At 47.4% G+C, this 12,098-nt stretch overlaps 1 protein-coding gene across 7 annotated transcripts in view; it reads left to right on the forward strand.

Moving 5' to 3' along the window:
- Positions 1-12,098, forward strand: part of LOC131937268 (anaphase-promoting complex subunit 4) — a 106,793-nt gene that overhangs the window by 55,377 nt on the left and 39,318 nt on the right. The window lies entirely within an intron of this gene.

Genomic DNA, 12,098 nt, shown 5'->3' on the forward strand with positions numbered 1-12,098 from the left:
TATGAAGAGCAAATAAAACTATCGTAGAACCGCTAATGTATCAACAAGCAGATACTACCCATTGTATTGACAAATGTTAGTTTATGTGTTTGTGTTTAACGTATTGGCAAATCGCGTTCATTCACTTTAAGCAAACCCGTATTCATAAATCTTTGGTAAGATTGCTCGTTTATCACTTTCGTCACACAAACAGCATTGTCCATAATGTTAGTGTGGCTGTCCACATTGTCAGGAATGTTAGTGTAGCTGTCCACACTGTCTGGGATGTTAGTGTAGCTGTCCACATTGTCCATAATGTTAGTGTGGCTGTCCACATTGTCGGGGATGTTAGTGTAGCTGTCCACACTGTCTGGGATGTTAGTGTAGCTGTCCACATTGTCGGGGATGTTAGTGTAGCTGTCCACACTGTCGGGGATGTTAGTGTAGCTGTCCACACTGTCGGGGATGTTAGTGTAGCTGTCCACACTGTCGGGGATGTTAGTGTAGCTGTCCACATTGTCGGGGATGTTAGTGTAGCTGTCCACACTGTCGGGGATGTTAGTGTAGCTGTCCACATTGTCGGGGATGTTAGTGTAGCTGTCCACATTGTCGGGGATGTTAGTGTAGCTGTCCACATTGTCGGAGATGTTAGTGTAGCTGTCCACATTGTCGGGGATGTTAGTGTAGCTGTTCACATTGTCGGGGATGTTAGTGTAGCTGTCCACATTGTCGGGGATGTTAGTGTAGCTGTCCACATTGTCGGGGATGTTAGTGTAGCTGTCCACATTGTCGGGGATGTTAGTGTAGCTGTCCACACTGTCGGGGATGTTAGTGTAGCTGTCCACATTGTCGGGGATGTTAGTGTAGCTGTCCACATTGTCGGAGATGTTAGTGTAGCTGTCCACATTGTCGGGGATGTTAGTGTAGCTGTCCACATTGTCGGGGATGTTAGTGTTGCTGTCCACATTGTCCATAATGTTAGTGTTGCTGTCCACATTGTCCATAATGTTAGTGTAGCTGTCCACACTGTCGGGGATGTTAGTGTAGCTGTCCACATTGTCGGGGATGTTAGTGTAGCTGTCCACATTGTCGGGGATGTTAGTGTAGCTGTCCACACTGTCGGGGATGTTAGTGTAGCTGTCCACATTGTCGGGGATGTTAGTGTAGCTGTCCACATTGTCGGGGATGTTAGTGTAGCTGTCCACATTGTCGGGGATGTTAGTGTAGCTGTCCACATTGTCGGGGATGTTAGTGTAGCTGTCCACACTGTCGGGGATGTTAGTGTAGCTGTCCACACTGTCGGGGATGTTAGTGTAGCTGTCCACACTGTCGGGGATGTTAGTGTAGCTGTCCACATTGTCGGGGATGTTAGTGTAGCTGTCCACATTGTCGGGGATGTTAGTGTAGCTGTCCACATTGTCGGGGATGTTAGTGTAGCTGTCCACATTGTCGGGGATGTTAGTGTAGCTGTCCACACTGTCGGGGATGTTAGTGTAGCTGTCCACACTGTCGGGGATGTTAGTGTAGCTGTCCACACTGTCGGGGATGTTAGTGTAGCTGTCCACATTGTCGGGGATGTTAGTGTAGCTGTCCACACTGTCGGGGATGTTAGTGTAGCTGTCCACACTGTCGGGGATGTTAGTGTAGCTGTCCACATTGTCGGGGATGTTAGTGTAGCTGTCCTGTCCACATTGTCGGGGATGTTAGTGTAGCTGTCCACACTGTCGGGGATGTTAGTGTAGCTGTCCACATTGTCGGGGATGTTAGTGTAGCTGTCCACATTGTCGGGGATGTTAGTGTAGCTGTCCACATTGTCGGGGATGTTAGTGTAGCTGTCCACATTGTCGGGGATGTTAGTGTAGCTGTCCACACTGTCGGGGATGTTAGTGTAGCTGTCCACACTGTCGGGGATGTTAGTGTAGCTGTCCACATTGTCGGGGATGTTAGTGTAGCTGTCCTGTCCACATTGTCGGGGATGTTAGTGTAGCTGTCCACACTGTCGGGGATGTTAGTGTAGCTGTCCACATTGTCGGGGATGTTAGTGTAGCTGTCCACATTGTCGGGGATGTTAGTGTAGCTGTCCACATTGTCGGGGATGTTAGTGTAGCTGTCCACATTGTCGGGGATGTTAGTGTAGCTGTCCACACTGTCGGGGATGTTAGTGTAGCTGTCAACATTGTCGGGGATGTTAGTGTAGCTGTCCACACTGTCGGGGATGTTAGTGTAGCTGTCCACATTGTCGGGGATGTTAGTGTAGCTGTCCACATTGTCGGGGATGTTAGTGTAGCTGTCCACACTGTCGGGGATGTTAGTGTAGCTGTCCACATTGTCGGGGATGTTAGTGTAGCTGCCTGTACTGCTGTTGAAGCAAATAAACAATTAACCCCGTCGACCCAAACCACTGATTAAGAGTCATACTCTATACACTACACCATGATACGGAAACCTCTTAACGTAACTTCAACTCTTGTTGTCAGTCAAAAATCGACCTGTTAATCCCCCAAAGGTCAGGCTAAACTTACAGCAACTGCTGCAGAGATTTGTAGCTGAGCCAGCTGCCCACCGTTTACATTACCTGTAGGTCTGCGGTCTGAACCATGTAAAGGCCCGCGGGCCGTTGGTTGAACTTGCTGGTCAATCACGATCAAATTATCTATTGTATACCAAATTCTTCTTTTGAGCATTAGTTAAACACTTTCTGTATTTCTGACATAAACATTTATATTTGCTAAATCTTGTTGATATATTCTTTTTGTCTTCACTTGTATGATATTTTATGTCAATATTTAGCATTAGATTCGGTTTAAAATAGGCTGGCAACTGAAGCCCTAGCCTACATAGCTAATTTTTAATGGACACTTACAAGGGTCCAGGTGTGAAACTTTTATTGGTGGAAATAAACCACGTGACTTACACGCCATTGATATCACGGTAGACCCATGAACTAACCAATTCTTTGTTTTTTGTTTGGCCGCCCTTAGTGCCTATAATCGAGGGCTTTTAAAATATGATTGGGGTACCTGCTTACATTAAACACAAATGGAAATACATCATTAAACTAGAGTATCTAGTCTACATCTAGCAAAAAATATATAGTCATATACAATAACGTGCGAACATACCACGATGATTGAGTGTTGTTGTTTGACCTTGCTAACATTAAAAAACCAATAGTCTATGCACCGCTGACCAGTAGTTGAGTTCCGTTATGTGTGTCTGATAAATCCTGGTGTTTTAGAACTTGGTGTCATTAATTATCACCAACAATAGGCGGGAAACTAGGTTGTATGTACAGCTACAAGCGGAATTACATTTTAAAATAGTTTTTTTTCTATGCTTCGGGATTGAATTTGAATTTTGTAGATCTATGTCTTTGAATGTCTTAACATTAGTTAACACACCGAACGCATTTATCCTAAAACGTGTTTAAGGTCAAATTTCACCAATAATTTACGGATGAAAGATGCGCTCAAAATAACAATAGTTAATATGCACTAATAATACAAATAACAAACTTAGAAATTTTCTTAACAACAGTAAAAGTGTTTGGCACTGAAGAAATTTTCAGGGTAGTCCAGTGGCCTTGTATTCATTTTTTTTACATGCAAACTTCGAAAGCAATCGTTCTATTAGAAATGCGTCAATAGTGAGTTCCGAGATTTGATCAAAATACATTCCCCTCCCCCTCCCCCCAACGGACATTTCAACATATTAAGAAGAAGCGTGTTTAAAATACAGAATGCCTCTCAAAGTGAAATCGCTTATGAAAGGGGCTGATTCCATTCCATTTTACCGGTCACCCTTAGCGTAAGTTGTAAAAAGCTTAAAAAGTAAATACTCAGGTATTGATTCGACCCGTATTTTCCCGCCATTTTAGCCGACAACACACTTGGCTACAACTTGGATAACTTATCGTGTGCAGCCCGTTACCTTATCTCGGAAAGCTTAGCCTAATTCGGCGTTTTTTTTCCTTTTCTCCCTTCTAACAATAAGCAGCATTGTTGTCAGATTGTCGCATGGGTTTGGGTTCTTTAAAAAAAATAAAAACGTACTTATAATAAACAGTATTACTTCATATTGAATGGTTTTTGTTCTTTTGCAAATGTTAGGTTGATGTCATTTTTTCCCCCTTTGTCTTATTACTACTCAATGCGTCATTTGCTGTACCAATTGATACAAATTACTGTACCAGATAGTACAAATTACTATGCTAGATGATACAACTCACTGTACCAGATGATACAACTCATTGTACCAGATAATATCAATCATTGTATCAAAGAAACAAAACATTATTGATGGAATGTATCTGCTTTCTGCAATATCTAAGGAAGAAAAAAGCTCGGCAGTAATAAATGCTGAACATCGAGTTTAGCTCAGTCAGCATTACAAAACCATTCCTTGAAGGCCATTTTTACAGGGGCACTTGAAGGCCAATTTTATGGGGGCACTGGAAGGCCAATTTTATGGGGGCACTGGAATGCCATTTTTACGGGGGCACTGGAAGGCCATTTTTACAGGGGCACTGGAGGGCCATTTTTACAGGGGCACTGGATGACCTTTGTAAAAGACGACTAGCTGACCATATTTACAGAACCACTGGACGACCCCTTTATACCCGTGTAACATGTCAACTCTAAAATAACTCAATTATTTGCTGGAATCATTGAGATCATCGATCTGTCTGTTCAAGGAAAATAAAAATCGATTCGTTTCCGTTTCAGAGATTTTATTTCTAATGAGTTCCGCGGATCAAAGGCATGAACGTTATAGTAATGAGTTTGATCGAGGTGAGGGTTCCGTGTTTTCCAATCAGTGCAAAGAAATCTGGACATTTTGCGTGCTCTTGTGTGTGGTGTGTGGGGGGGGGGTATAAGCTTAAGTAATCAAGTAATGATGATGATGACCGATTGTTGTGAGTGTAGACCTCTGCTGCAGACATATCTCTTCAAGTTGTTTTCCCTATACAGTTTGTAGTATGTTTGTGACATTTGGCTTTGAAATTATTACTTGTTTGACTGTACCGTTCTGTTTGTTGTTTATATCTCAGTTTGACGGTTGACGTCAATAGTCCCACTAGGGTGGTTAGAGTTGTCCCACTAGGGTGGGTATAGTTGTCCCACTAGGGTGGCTAGAGTTGTGCCACTAGGGTGGGTAGAGTTGTACCACTAGGGTGGGTAGAGTTGTGCCACTAGGGTGGGTAGAGTTGTGCCACTAGGGTGGGTAGAGTTGTGCCACTAGGGTGGGTAGAGTTGTGCCACTAGGGTGGGTAGAGTTGTGCCACTAGGGTGGGTAGAGTTGTGCCACTAGGGTGGGTAGAGTTGTGCCACTAGGGTGGGTAGAGTTGTCTCACTAGGGTAGGTAGAGTTGTCCCACTAGGGAGGGTAGAGTTATCCCACTAGGGTGGGTAAAGTTGTCCCACTAGGGTGGGTAGAGTCCATTATCCACTCAATCAACGTTTTAACGTTTTACGTTGATGAGGACATCCTGTACTTCAGAGATCCTCCATCCTGTCTCTCTTTCTGACTGTCTATTTGACTGTCTCTCTGTCTCCTGATGAACTGATCGCTACTCTAACTTTGAGCCGAGTCAAGTTATCTGAGTGGGTTGGAGCTTTGTGGCTGTGGCTCGTGTGGTTTGGAACAACCTGTCCTAACATGGTCGATTCCACTTTTTAAAAAATTCTAAATTTGACATGAAAAGCTCTTAAACCATAAACACAATTCTTGCTCCACCTCCCCTCCCCCATCCACCACACAATCTCGCTACAATTCTAAAAGTTATTTAGAGTTAAATGAACATTTCAAGAGCGTTTTTTTTTTCCTTCGACTTTAACGGAAACAATTGTATGGACGGAGAAAATATTCACCCAATAGATCATGTTTTTAGGTTAAAGATCAACTATTGAGGCGGTGTCGTGAACATTTGTATAGGTCTCATACGGCGATCAGTCGTTTAGTCGCCGTCTTTGTATTGTAGTAAGCTTTTTTTTTTTTTTTTTTTTTTTTACCGCGGTTCACTTGGTTGATTGCTATCTCTCAGACATTGCTCTGTAGTTTGGTTGAGTTTTGATGTATGAAACATTGGTCTGTAGTGTGGTTGAGTTTTGATGTATGAAGCACTGCTCCGTAGTTTGGTTGAGTTTTGATGTATGAAGCATTGCTCCGTAGTTTGGTTGAGTTTTGATGTATGAAACATTGGTCTGTAGTGTGGTTGAGTTTTGATGTATGAAGCATTGCTCCGTAGTTTGGTTGAGTTTTGATGTATGAAGCATTGCTCCGTAGTTTGGTTGAGTTTTGATGTATGAAGCATTGCTCTGTAGTTTGGTTGAGTTTTGATGTATGAAACATTGCTCTGTAGTTTGGTTGAGTTTTGATGTATGAAACATTGCTCTGTAGTTTGGTTTAGTTTTTATGTATGAAGCATTGCTCTGTAGTTTGGTTGAGTTTTGATGTATGAAACATTGCTCTGTAGTTTGGTTGAGTTTTGATGTATGAAACATTGCTCTGTAGTTTGGTTGAGTTTTGATGTATGAAGCATCGCTATGTAGTTTGGTTGAGTTTTGATGTATGAAACATTGCTCTGTAGTTTGGTTGAGTTTTGATGCTATAAAAGAATTTCTAATGCCAGTCGACTATTGCATGCAATTTTTTTTCTTTTTTAGAAAACAATTTGGGTTTGTTTATACCAGTCCACTATCACATGCATGTCTAAAAAAAAAATCATGTAGTTGTTTCTGACTCCACTCTATACAACCATTATTTTTCTCAGAAATCACGAGAACGTATTTAATTGTATCAGTTGACGATTTTATCATCCTCACCCATCCCCACCCTCTCCAATATAACAGCTTCTTTGAATATCCCCACCGTTTCCAATAATAAATAATGATGCCTTTTTAGAGTTAAAAAAGTTTGAACAAAAGGTGGATGGTAACAATAGTTATTCTAGCTCTTTAGAATTGCTAGAAGGTAACGGACAATAAGGTACCAACACGTGAAAGATGCTCTCATTGGAGTGATGGAAGGCAAGCCTGACGTATGTGTGTTGGGTGTCTATGGGAGCAAATGGTGCCCTGCTCGTGTAGAGGGGCAACTGGTGCCCTGCTCGTGTAGAGGGGCAACTGGTGCCCTGCTCGTGTAGAGGGGCAAATGGTGCCCTGCTTGTGTAGAGGGGCAACTGGTGCCCTGCTCGTGTAGAGGGGCAACTGGTGCCCTGCTCGTGTAGAGGGGCAAATGGTGCCCTGCTTGTGTAGAGGGGCAACTGGTGCCCTGCTCGTGTAGAGGGGCAACTGGTGCCCTGCTCGTGTAGAGGGGCAACTGGTGCCCTGGTCGTACAGAGTATAGAGGGGCAACTGGTGCCCTGCTCGTGTAGAGGGGCAACTGGTGCCCTGCTCGTGTAGAGGGGCAAATGGTGCCCTGCTTGTGTAGAGGGGCAACTGGTGCCCTGCTCGTGTAGAGGGGCAAATGGTGCCCTGCTTGTGTAGAGGGGCAACTGGTGCCCTGGTCGTACAGAGGGGCAGCTGGTGCCCTGCTCGTGTAGAGGGGCAAATGGTGCCCTGCTTGTGTAGAGGGGCAACTGGTGCCCTGCTCGTGTAGAGGGGCAACTGGTGCCCTGGTCGTACAGAGTATAGAGGGGCAACTGGTGCCCTGCTCGTGTAGAGGGGTAACTGGTGCCCTGCTTGTGTAGAGGGGCAACTGGTGCCCTGCTCGTGTAGAGGGGTAACTGGTGCCCTGCTCGTGTAGAGGGGCAACTGGTGCCCTCTCGTGTAGAGGGGCAACTGGTGCCCTGCTCGTGTAGAGGGGCAACTGGTGCCCTGCTCGTGTAGAGGGGCAACTGGTGCCCTGCTTGTACAGAGTATAGAGGGGCAACTGGTTTCCGTAGGATAAAATTAGCCTGTTGCTAGGCTAGAAAGGCAACTGGTGCCCTGCTTGTGTAGAGGGGCAACTGGTGCCCTGCTCGTGTAGAGGGGCAACTGGTGCCCTGCTTGTACAGAGTATAGAGGGGCAACTGGTTTCCGTAGGATAAAATTAGCCTGTTGCTAGGCTAGAAAGGCAACTGGTGCCCTGCTTGTGTAGAGGGGCAACTGGTGCCCTACTTGTGTAGAGGGGTAACTGGTGCCCTGCTCGTGTAGAGGGGCAACTGGTGCCCTGCTCGTGTAGAGGGGCAACTGGTGCCCTGCTCGTGTAGAGGGGTAACTGGTGCCCTGCTCGTGTAGAGGGGCAACTGGTGCCCTGCTCGTGTAGAGGGGCAACTGGTGCCCTGCTCGTGTAGAGGGGTAACTGGTGCCCTGCTCGTGTAGAGGGGCAACTGGTGCCCTGCTTGAGTAGAGGGGCAACTGGTGCCCTGCTCGTGTAGAGGGGCAACTGGTGCCCTGCTCGTGTAGAGGGGCAACTGGTGCCCTGCTCGTGTAGAGGGGCAACTGGTGCCCTGCTCGTGTAGAGGGGCAACTGGTGCCCTGCTTGTACAGAGTATAGAGGGGCAACTGGTTTCCGTAGGATAAAATTAGCCTGTTGCTAGGCTAGAAAGGCAACTGGTGCCCTGCTTGTGTAGAGGGGCAACTGGTGCCCTACTTGTGTAGAGGGGCAACTGGTGCCCTGCTTGTGTAGAGGGCAAGTGGTGCCCTGCTCGTACAGAGTATAGAGGGGCAACTGGTTTCCGTAGGATAAAATGAGCCTGTTGCTAGGCTAGAAGGGCAACTGGTGCCCTACTTGTCAAGAGTTGTAGCGGTGCCCATGAGATGAAATAGCTTGTTGCTTGCCTTGAGACTTCCCATTGTGTCCTAGCTTTTGTTCACTGGCCGACTGGAGCCTTCAGATTTCTGCATTGAAGAAGTAACCTTGTTTTTTTTACTGGGCTGCTGGGCCGAGAGTGTCTAATGAAACAGATGACGGTTAGAGCTTTGTTCTCTGGCGAGCTGGGTAAAAAAAAAAAGATGTATTACAATCCTATGTGGCTGGTGCACAGCTATAGTAGCACAATACACCGTGCAAGCTTTGTATTTGGACGCTGTTATTCCATCATTAAAGACGGAGGGGGGTGGGGGTGGGTCAGGGAAAGCCGCTACATCGTCAAGCCCTACTTTACTAATAGGATAACAGACAGGGACGTGTTCTGTTCAAATATTTTGTTTTTGCAACTCTACTTGAACGTGATTTATAAAGGCTTGTTTTTCTTTTTTCGGCTTTAGACATCGCAATTACATTCTAATTCATAATAGTGGGAGGGGGTGGGAAAAGGTTGAGGCCATTTTTGTTTTCCGTTCCCAGTAGACCGATTACTTGTATTTTGTGTATCCTAGTAAATGCTCTAGTAAATGCTCCAGGCTCTAAAATGTATCCCACCATAGGGATGAGTTCTACACAATATAACGAACCTGCAACAGACACTCAACATCAACACTCGCCTAATGTAGGCCTCGCTGTAAAATATACTGTGGGTGGTGAATGCGTTTACTCACCGAGTAAAACGAGATCGCTCAAATCGTTTATTTTTACAATTTAGAACTACCGACTATCAACGATCAAAAGTTACAACTGTAAGTAACCGAGCTGGAAACTGGAAGTTACCGAGCGGGAAACTGTAAGTAACCGAGCGGGAAACTGTAAGTAACCGAGCGGGAAACTGTAAGTAACCGAGCGGGAAACTGTAAGTAACCGAGCGGGAAACTGTAAGTAACCGAGCGGGAAACTGTAAGTAACCGAGCGGGAACCAGTCGAGTGGACAGGTCTTGTGGGCAACTCCAGCAGCAACCTGTTGGCCACACAGACACGATGCTGTCGTCTGCCCGTCAGATGGGCTATCTGGCTATCTGATGACGCCGGCTATTGTCACTCGGCATGTGGCCAAACTCGCGCTTCTTTTGTAAGATTCCATTACCCTGCTCTCCCTCGGCTTTTGTTGCTGGCGTTTGTATGGAAGAAAAAAAAATCTCCACCAATCATCGGCCATGAGCTGCGAAGTTTGAAACAGCGGAGGACCGTCCATTGTCCGTCCATTGTCCGAGCGGACTGACGCGGCTTTTTGTAACCCGTGTCGGTCAGGTTTCTCTACGCCAGCCAGAAGTGTGGAATTCTGGGATCTGACAATGATCAAATCGTAAAACATTGTATGGGGTGGTGGAGGGGTCAAGCCAAGCGTGGATATCTTGACCTTTCAACCGGGCACACGGTTCTTTCATGCACATTCTGTATTGTTTCAAGTCGAATCATATCAACAATGTATTGTGCTAAGTCTGTAGGTTCTTTCATGCACATTCTGTATTGTTTCAAGTCGAATCATATCAACAATGTTTTGTGCTAAGTCTGTAGACGTTAGTGGAGTTTTTTGTCATCAGGATCGCACAGTTAGACGTTTGTAAGCATTTCCATATGAAATGTTACTCCACGTTATCATTTAAATATATTTACATGTAACGTTTCGTTGTACTATCATATATTTATTGTATTCTAACATTGTGTAAAATTTTAATGCCAGACATGTAAGCAATGTGTACCATTGAACCAAACTTGGTGCTAACAGTTGAACTATGGGTGGGTTTTTTCCTTAACAAACTCCACGTCCAACCTTTGTCGCCCGTTACCTGGTCCCTGAGCTGACAATAGGATATAATCGTCTCACGTGACCGTCTCGGGCAGTCTTGGCGTTCAGACGCTGGGAGTGACCATTGTCTCCACACACGCCCTGTGTCTTGACGGGCCGCAACACCCAGTCAATACCCCCACACACGCCCTGTGTCTTGACGGGCCGCAACACCCAGTCAATACCCCCACACACGCCCTGTGTCTTGACGGGCCGCAACACCCAGTCAATACCCCCACACACGCCCTGTGTCTTGACGGGCCGCAACACCCAGTCAATACCCCCCACACACGCCCTGTGTCTTGACGGGCCGCAACACCCAGTCAATACCCCCACACACGCCCTGTGTCTTGACGGGCCGCAACACCCAGTCAATACCCCCCACACACGCCCTGTGTCTTGACGGGCCGCAACACCCAGTCAATACCCCCACACACGCCCTGTGTCTTGACGGGCCGCAACACCCAGTCAATACCCCCCACACACGCCCTGTGTCTTGACGGGCCGCAACACCCAGTCAATACCCCCACACACGCCCTGTGTCTTGACGGGCCGCAACACCCAGTCAATACCCCCCACACACGCCCTGTGTCTTGACGGGCCGCAACACCCAGTCAATACCCCCACACACGCCCTGTGTCTTGACGGGCCGCAACACCCAGTCAATACCCCCCACACACGCCCTGTGTCTTGACGGGCCGCAACACCCAGTCAATACCCCCACACACGCCCTGTGTCTTGACGGGCCGCAACACCCAGTCAATACCCCCCACACACGCCCTGTGTCTTGACGGGCCGCAACACCCAGTCAATACCCCCACACACGCCCTGTGTCTTGACGGGCCGCAACACCCAGTCAATACCCCCCACACACGCCCTGTGTCTTGACGGGCCGCAACACCCAGTCAATACCCCCACACACGCCCTGTGTCTTGACGGGCCGCAACACCCAGTCAATACCCCCCACACACGCCCTGTGTCTTGACGGGCCGCAACACCCAGTCAATACCCCCACACACGCCCTGTGTCTTGACGGGCCGCAACACCCAGTCAATACCCCCCACACACGCCCTGTGTCTTGACGGGCCGCAACACCCAGTCAATACCCCCACACACGCCCTGTGTCTTGACGGGCCGCAACACCCAGTCAATACCCCCCACACACGCCCTGTGTCTTGACGGGCCGCAACACCCAGTCAATACCCCCACACACGCCCTGTGTCTTGACGGGCCGCAACACCCAGTCCATACCCCCCACACACGCCCTGTGTCTTGACGGGCCGCAACACCCAGTCAATACCCCCACACACGCCCTGTGTCTTGACGGGCCGCAACACCCAGTCAATACCCCCCACACACGCCCTGTGTCTTGACGGGCCGCAACACCCAGTCAATACCCCCCACACACGCCCTGTGTCTTGACGGGCCGCAACACCCAGTCAATACCCCCACACACGCCCTGTGTCTTGACGGGCCGCAACACCCAGTCAATACCCCCACACACGCCCTGTGTCTTGACGGGCCGCAACACCCAGTCA

The sequence above is a fragment of the Physella acuta genome, unplaced genomic scaffold (assembly GCF_028476545.2).
Source record: "Physella acuta isolate Inbredline_101_S28 unplaced genomic scaffold, ASM2847654v3 ptg000205l, whole genome shotgun sequence".
Classification (NCBI taxonomy): domain Eukaryota; kingdom Metazoa; phylum Mollusca; class Gastropoda; family Physidae; genus Physella; species Physella acuta.